Genomic DNA, 9871 nt, shown 5'->3' with positions numbered 1-9871 from the left:
CCCTTGAAATTCACCCATTGGCTGCATGCAATCTCCAATTTTTTGATTGGTTGCATGAGGATCACATAAGTGATTGTGAGGATTTGATCTTATCTTTTTATCCTACTATGAGTCATGCATAACTATTTTTCATCTTTGTTTGCAATTGCACAAACGTTTATGTTGATCCTGCATTGCTCAGCACATGAAGTAATACTAATGCTCAACACCATCTATTCTAGATTGCTCAACATCTACTGATTCCTGAATTACTCGGCTCGTATAGGATTACTATGTCACTCAGCACCTATTGAGTTCCTGCTTTGCTCGACACTATCTATGACTCAACACATAAAGAAATTCTAGCCCGGCTTCCATTGTATACTCGACATGTACAGTGAAGATGATTAAGTGTGTTGACACTCATTTGTTAATCTTACTTATAGATCAACACATGTCTCCCTTGTTTCCAGCGTTTGGTGCATAAATCTGCAGGTGGGTGATGCCTCTATCACATAGTATTGGACATTTGTATACTGCTCACATTCACATGTAGTGGATGCAATTGAAGGTAAATCTCAAGAAAATAGAGAAAGTGCCATACACATTCTCAATATTAGAGAAGTTAGACAACCATAGTTTCCCAGCAAGAAAAAGGGAATGGATCAGAGGTGTGGTGCGGGTGGAATAACTTTTGTTTCTACTGTCTTTTTAGCATGATAGCTTGATTAATCGACCTACCATGGTGAAATTGAAAGTCTCCACTACATGCCTTCAACAAGTAATTGCCAAACACACTGCTCCAAAGATGAACACATCCGATTCAATGTTGGGCTTGCGGGATACCACACATTCAAGCGCGAATATATCCAACTGTTCCAGCTACAATGGTCAATTTACCATTTCCAAAATCACCTGCAATTAGTCTTGCAAATCCAAAATATCCAAGGTCACACAAATGGAGAGGGGCATAATCCCACATAAGGAAAGCCACCACTAAAGTCCCTAGTGGAATAAATAATGGTGCACAACAAAGGTTACAACCTGCAAAATGAAATAAGGAGTAGTCACAAAGAAGGATGTAAAAACAAAAGATAAGAACAAACAAAGGCTATTAATCCCACATTGCCCGTGTTGAGTGGTTTTTATGCATTTAAATACAACTTTACACAATAACATGAATGTCTTAAGGATACTAACCTTTTGAAAGGTAGAGCTCACATGGTGGAGCTCACCTAGCCAAGTGGATTGCGAAGTCAAACGATTTTTAACTTGTTGGGTTTCTTTGAAGTTTCTAGTGGTTGCTATGTCACCACCAGAAATTGTGAGAATTTCACTGGTAGCAACATGGCTACCTCTCGTGAATTAAAAACATGGTGGACCACTTAGATGGTGATGGTGAATCAGAAGTGGATAGGTGGCATGATGACTCGGCATTGATGTGGTAGAATATTTGGTGGTGACATGGTGGTATGAATAAATCGAGCGAGGATTCATGGTGATGAGGTGTCATGGTCAGATCAATGGTATGGTGCCACATGGCACACATCTGGCGCCCAAGTGGATAAAGGTTAATAAAATATTATCTATTTTAATACTTTATTCAAAAAGCAAATGGGCGTTCATATTCAAAAAATCAAAATTTTAATTTTAAAAAAACCTATAGTTTATACTATAGCATTTATTTATTTTTTTCAAATATTTTGCATTTTTATGTACAAAACTGAAGTTAGAGCCTGGAACTTTGAATGGCTACCAAGGGACATTTTTTGCTCAAAATATGGACTCCAATATACCATGGAATTGGTAGAAGATGAACTTTTTGATTCTGGAGTTATTTTTTGCACATGTAGTCATTGGTGCATGCTACAGGAGGATTTTTAATTCCTATAAATCCATAGTTTTTGATAAGGGTTTCATGTTTTTAGTTGTAGATATCAGTTGTGGTGACACTTGGCATTGTTCCATTATGTTTTTCATCAAGTGTTGAAGATATTTTCAACTTTGGAGGCAAAATGAGTGAGGATTTGATTTTCCAGTTGTTGGGAGAGATTAGAGAGATGTTTTTAACTTTTTGGGGAAGATTTCCAAATGGACACATGGCGGTTGCAGAGAAGATTTGGGAATTCATTCCTTCTATTTCTTTCTTTCTCTCATTCATTGTAAGGTTTGGCAGTTTTCACTGTGAGACTAGAGGTTTCCAGTTTTTGATATGTTTTAGGACTATGATACCATTTTCTTTAGCAATTTCTCTTGTAATGAATGGCAAGAAATAAGCATATAGATAGTTCAGATTAGCTAGGCAGTTTTACATTTAATTTTTGTGCATCTTGTTGTATTTGTTTCAAAGAAATGAATGAAAATGCAGTAGCAAGTTAGTATTCATTCTAATATTTTGTCTCCCATTCATGTTGTTTGTGATATTTTGTGTTTGGTAAACAAAGATTATGAAACTCAATTGTAATCTTTTGGTTGTATATGTTGATTCATTTTGCTTATGACTCAAAGAGTTATGTAAATGCTTGATTCATCATCATAGGATTGTAGATCTCATGAAGGGATAGGTTGAGTATGAGATTTAGAAGGATGTAGATGTTTGATTCACAAGGTGAATAGATAGATTAGGAAGTCCTAATGTATGGGATATGTCAATGACTTTCAGGGATGTGTGTTAGGGTTGTGTGCAATTTGCCCAATAGATAAGGCACCGATTAGCTTTAGGATCATAATGTTATGTTGTTCATGTCATGTTTTGTTGAAATCAACATCATTAATCAAATATTTTTCCCTTTAAATATTGAAGAACTGAAATGTGATGCCCTCACTTAGCTTATCAAGTTCTTAGGTCATGTTATGTGCTATTCCATGTCTAAGATCTTTGCATAAGTATTAGAAGATTTAGGATTTTTATTTGCTTTGTCAAGATTCAAGTGTATGTTTTAGCACTGGTACCATATAAGTGAATTTGAGGTATACCCGCCCAGGTTTTGAAAAGCTTGAAGTAGAAGAAGGGTCTAGCCTTATAATTGGCCCAAGATTTTAGTCAAGTGCATCCATCTTGATAATTTTCTAGCCTTAGATGTATTGGTATAGTTTCTTGCTTATTCTTAAATTTGTTAAATCAGGAGCTAACAATAAGAATAATAGATATCCAAGAATGGGTTTCCATATCAGCTAGACTTAGGCAATGTGATGAGCTTAGTGTCAAGAAGTATTTGCAAAATGTCATCATAAGAATATTCAAAGGGAGTAAAATTTCTCTCAAAAGTATGTCTAGGGTCACCAAGCACATAGAATGCATCAATATCTTCATCAAAGATAGGTTTATCATGAAAGATTGGCATAGGCTCAAAGGAGGTATCACTTGCATGTTCTCTAAAGAGGTCTTTAGATATAGAAGATGAAGACATTTGATGTCTTAGAGTAGAATATGTAGACCTTGAAGAAGATTACCCATGTGTATGTAAAGGTCTTAAGGGAGATTCATTCAAGAATGCTATCTTCTCCTCTAAAATTTTCTCAAGTTTAGACTTCATTTCTATCATGCTCTTAGAGAGATGAAGGTAATAAAGATCATCTAGATCTCTTCTAGTTCTTTGTATTGAGCGTATAGGTCTTGAAACTCTTTTGTGGCATGGAGGATATCATGATCATATAGATTTGGTTGAGGTTTGGTAGCATAAGGTATGAATGCCATAGTGGTAGATAGATAATCAAGCATAAAGGAGACTAGAGGAAGCTAAGAAGGTGACACAAGATATAACTTGATGTCCAAACTAGAGAGATAGAGTGTCCGCTTGCCAAAATAATAGAGAGAGATTAAAGTGACTTGTCAAGAAAGGTGTCCAAGCAACTTAGGACACTAATAAATCAAGTTAAGAGCTAGGCAAGAAGCCAAATATCCAAATAGATAGAGAAAGCGGGGTGACAAGTGAACAACTTTTCCAACCCAAAAGTGTAGTCAAGAAATCAAGGTAACCATTTCAAAAAAAAATAATAGCAAACAGACATAGACCATGAAGATAGAAGACCAAGAGCACTAAGACTAAAGAGTCTCTTTAAGAATGTTCAAGCACTAGAGACATAGAAAAGAATAATCAAATGGATGAGACTCCCCTGCAAGCAACACAAACAAATGTTTGCACTTGATGTTTTGACTTGGTTGACAAAGTTTGACAATAGTTGATAGTATAGCAAGTTTGATGTTCAAAAGCAATCTTTTTTGAATCAAGATAGTGACACATGGAGTATTCTTCAAATAATCAAACAAGGAACAAAGCAACCTTGCATGACACAAGCATATGTGAGGTCTCAAAAGAAATCCCTAGAACTATTTTCATGTGTATGTTCAAAAGATTTTCTTAGGTCCAACACATTCGAGAACACATCAAGCAATATCTACCTAAATGTCATGATGCATTACTCAACAACTTGGCTCATGCTAAGTGCTCATTTGCCTCACACCAAGTGGTTGCCCATAAGAGATATTGGATTTTTCATGGAAATGCCATAAGCATAACCACGAGAACGCAGATGGTGAGTACAAAATCTTGGGGTGATCTAGGTAATCCACTAGGGTCGATCCTTGCACCAATAAGTTAAGCAAAAAAATAAGGTAGCTACTAACCTATGGTGTTTAGAAAGGATTTTTGTTCATAGAACTCCTCTTGCTCCTAATATAGTACACCTCACCTTGTGATGAGTAATCGATCTCACGACCACAAGAGTACCTTAAGCATTCCTCCCTAGTGTTCTCTTCATGGTCACAATCCCACAAGAAATCACACTAGGTAAGACATGTGCTACGTATACTGAGTTTTTGTGTCCTAAATAGCCTTGAGATTATAGTGGGTCAGAATAGCCAGGTTCACTTGTCTCCACTTGGGTCATTACTCTTAGTTGCCCAAGAGCAGGCCCTCTAAAGGTTTCTAGACCAAACAAGAAGCGGATCAACTTTTGAAAGTCAAGATTTTTGATCCACCACAAGGGTGAAGAGCATACTCTCCTATTCCAATAATTTCACCTAAACACACCAAGAAGCTTCAATTATCTCCTTGCTTTTGAAATCCAAAGGCAAGTCAAGATTTCTGATTCACCACAAGGGTGAAGAGCATATTGTCCTATCACCAAAGAAAACTCCAATTGCAAGTTTAATGTGACTACAAAAATGAAACAACTAGTAGATATCACACATGGAATAAAAGAAAAAATCAAGCAAGTTTGGTTTTTATGTGTTGGGCAGCCCTACAACAAAACGTTAGTAGCCCTTGTGCATTTGAAGCTTTGACATGCATTGTTTTTTGCTAGGTTTTTATTTTGTTTGTCTTTGACATGTGTTCCCTACAAAATCACAAGTTAAAGCTTATTAAACTAGATAACAAACATGATTTATGAAAATGTTAACACCTTAGCATGAGTTATGATGTCTACCATCCTACATGAAAGCTTGACTATGAAAAAAAAACTTTTTTTTGTCATTTTTTATACACATGAAACAACTTAGAAAGGGCCAAATCCTACGAAACCATCAAAAGTCAAATTTCATTTCTTTTCTTTTTTAGTATACCATGAGTTAGTCCCAAAATAGTAGCAAAAAAATGTAAAGAAATCTTTGTTAGATAGTCATTGACCTGTAAAAACCAATAAGCAACAAGCAACAACTGAAAAACTGACAAAATCACCCAAACAACAAGCAAATTCAAGCCAAACAATAATTTTTGCTAGAAGACTGTCTTACGATACTTCTCAGTATACCTGTGTAATAGTTTTCCTTTGTGTGATATTTCTACTTAAGTCGAGTGATAAAACTTACTATAGCAAGGTGATAAAGTTCAATATTAGCGTGCAATACTTTGATAGGAATAGTGTCGCACTACAGTACTAACAAACATCACACGATATTGGAAAAATATCGCTTGAAATTTGTGACAGTAAAACTAAGATGTTTTGCCCCATGATGGGCGCCAAAAATGTACACTAGAAATGTGGCACACTCTAAACCATTCTATCCAAGTGATTCCATGAGTTCGGAATACTTGGATGCCAACTTAGAGCTCCTTATCCATAGAGTGCAAGAGAGTATGATTCAAATATGAGGGCTCTCAATTGAGCCTTAGGAATGCTCTTCTTGCTAGTAAACCATGTAATGGGAGGTTCTCTTAGAGATGAGATGTAAGAGTGCAAATGTCTACAAAGGATGCCTCGATAATGCAATGCAAATGTAGACTCAACTAGTATGAATATGCAAAATGCAGCTATGTTAAGCGAGGATGAGAGTGTTACCACCAACCTAGTTAAGCTATGTAAGATAAATCATTGCAAAAGAAAAACTAAATTAACATGCAACATGATATTAAGATAGAATGTAATGGAACGAGAGAATGAAGAAAAGAAGATGGAAGTTCTCCGCAAAGCTCCAAAGAAACCTATTAGAAAACCCGCAACATAATAATATTCAAAATGTGGATGGATCCTTTGACAAGGGGAGAGCTCTTTCTTTTAAAGTAGTATGGACAGTAGAGATCAAGGTCAAGATGATGGATGATCAAGGGTGGAGTTTAAAAATAGGAGTGATCCATGTGCACACACAAGTCAACCAATAAAATAGAAGTTGACTTCCCATATAAGAAAAAAGTCACAAAGCCTTTTCTTTTAATTTGTAAAATAGAAAAACATCTTTATGTATGCTTTAAGTGGGTTAGAAGAATGGGGGCTTTTATTCCATTAAAAGGAGACAAGTTCTTTTAATTAAATAATGAGCTTAGGATAACATAGTCAAACTATAGGTTATAATTAAATTAATTGATTTTAGCACTTTGGTCTAGGTAAATGATTAATTAATTTAGGCAAAATGCTGAGAAGGAGGCCAATAGTCTAGTTGACCATTTTTAGGTGATTACATCTACCACTTAAAATTAATTGATTTTAATTTAATTTTTATTGAACTAATATGTTGTATAGAATAGATGCAAGATTGTTAACTTTACAATTTTACGAAATTATTTTTCTAAGATTTGATTGGGTGAATTCATTTACCTCTTATATTGGCCGGATTGAATTGTAAAACTAATAATTTTTAAGAGTTAGTTTTTACTTATGTGAAAATGATTAATTAATGTTTAATTATTTTTAATGTAAATGGGTTGGTTTAATTTTTTTTTTAATATTATATATTTTTTATAATATAATATTTTTCATACAATTAAAAATACAAAAAAGATATCTTTCGTATATTATAGAATAGTTTAAGAAATAATATTATATATTAGTATTATAAAAATATTACTATTCTCATATTATAATTTATTTATAATATAATAGTATCAGATGATATATATGCAATAGAACATATATATTAATAATTATATTTATAAATAAACTTAAATTTAAATTATAATTAATATCATTATAAAAAACTAAAATGATCTAATTTTTGTATTAATTTAAATATTTAATTTATAAATTAAAACTATGTTTACATAAAAACTAAGGGTAAGCACTAAGTCACTATGTGGCACTTGTTTAAATATTTGGATTGAACATTCTAGCTTGTTTGGTTGTAATGCTTAATTGATTTGTTTTTTTCCTTTTCATTTTTAATGGCTCTAATATTTTATCCTGGATTCCATATATATTGTCTTTCACTAAATGTTTTTATTTTTATTATTAATGTAATGACCCATGAGATTATGTACTTTGAATTTTAAGGGACAAATGTTTGAAGGATTTAAAAAAATAAAAAAATAAAAAGTAAAACATTTGAATATTTTTCAATTTACGATGTTTGTCAAAATTTATTTAATTATGTGAAATATATTTTTTCATATTTATAAAAAGATTAAAATTATTATTATATATATAGATATGTATATATAATTTATTTTTTCATTCAATTCTCAATTCATGTTGCTTATAAATTTTATTGCTTAAAATAAATTAAGATTATATAAGATTATTTATATTTATGTATAAATATTTTAAGGAAATTATCACTTTCAAAATAACTTTTAAAATTATTAATTTTAATTATATAATATATCATGAATTTTTCAATCAATATACTTACCACATGATGTGCAATATATGTAATGAAAGATAGTGAAATTTCTTGATTAAAATCAAAACTACAATAGACATATCAAATTAAGATAACTATAAGATCACATTTCTCTTATTAGTAGTTAAACATTCATTATTAGGTTAATTTGTTTTAGCATTCAAAATTATTTTCATTTTAGGGATTTCACTCAAAATTTCAACAATGGAGATTTCGCTTAGAGGAATGACAGGAAGAAATGGAACAGAGAGGCATTTAAATCCAATCAATTCAGGAGGGATTCGAGATCCAATTCCAATGTAAAAAATGTATATAGAACTTCCTGAGGAAACCAAGGAGGATGTTGTGATTTGGAAGAAGTCGATTGTTATTAGTCAATTCATGGGAGACCATTTGAAGAGAGAATCGATCAAAGAATGGGTTTGTGAGCATTGGAGTAAGGAAGTGGTTATCAAATTTATTCCTACGGGCTTTTTCATTGTCATTTTCAAAAATATTGAGGAGTAAGAACAAATCCTCAAACAAAATTGGAATCTAAGGTCGCTCCCTCTGTATCTGCAACCTTGGCAAAAAAACTTGATCTAAGTCCTTTAGTGGTGTACCAAAAACCTGTATGGATTTGATTGTACAATTTACCATTAGAGTATTAGGGAGATTCTAGTTTGGGTGCACAAGGAAATCTTTGGGGATGCTTTTGGAGATTGATGAGACAACAATTGATAATGATTCATAAAAACATTCACATATGAAGATTGTGGTGGTTCAGACCATTCCATCCCTATTTGAATAGGAGAAATTGTTCACAGAAAAAATAGGTTGAAATCAAAACATCTACCATGAAGTGCGATAGATGTGGCATGAAATCCCACACCAGGGAAAACTATAGAGTGTTTGTTAAGCTTGCCAAAGCATGACTTCCTATGCAAAATTCATAGAAAATGGTTAAGAAAACCGTTATGAAGGAACCAATGAACCCACCTTCATCCGCTATAGTTGTCATTCTGATGGAAGAAAGGGAATGTTTTGAACCTACTCAGAGGAAGGAGGAAAATTTGAAGACTTCGTCAAAAATTCAAAATAATAAGGTTCATTTGGATTCAGAGATAGAATATGATATGGACTCATTGGAAAATTTCTTGTTGGGTGATGACTTAGATAATATAGAACCGAGAGTCATCAGTCAATTGGCCAATGTTCTTTTGGGAAAAGCCAAAGGTGGTTGGGACAGAGATCATACAAATAGTTAAGAGAGAAAATGGCCAAAGAAAAAGGGATTGTTAGTGTAGTAGACTTCATGAAAAAGACCAAGGGAGTAGGGATCTCTCTTGGAAAGAAATGAAGATTGTTACTTGGAATGTCAGGGGTCTTTTGGCTCCTAACAAAAGATGTTTGATAAAATGAGGGTTATCTAAATCTGAAAGTGATATTGTTCTTTTGTAGGAAACTAAATTATGTTTGTTCAAAGCTTTAACTATCTTCACTCATGTAATAAGTATGAAGGATACTTTCAAGTTGCAAATAGTTTGGCGGGGGGATTGAGATTGATGTGGAAGCCAAAATCTACTCCGATGCAAGAATTGGAAAAACATGAAAATTGACTATATGGTAGAGTAGTTTGTAAAAAGGACAATCTCAATTTTCATCTATTTAATGTTTACAGCCTGATCAAAACAGAGGCTAAATCTCAGTTGTGGACAACTATATCCACTAAGATTTTTGATATTAGGGATGATAAATATATTGTTGCTAGAGATTTTAATGTTATTTTGGATTTGGAGTACAATGAGGGTGGATTGAGAATGTCAAATCAAGTCATGGCTAATTTTAAAGATTTCA

Source organism: Cupressus sempervirens, chromosome 8 (genome assembly GCF_028749045.1).
Source record: "Cupressus sempervirens isolate cs-2001-9-10 chromosome 8, ASM2874904v1, whole genome shotgun sequence".
Lineage (NCBI taxonomy): Eukaryota > Viridiplantae > Streptophyta > Pinopsida > Cupressales > Cupressaceae > Cupressus > Cupressus sempervirens.
This window is presented reverse-complemented; position numbering follows the sequence as displayed.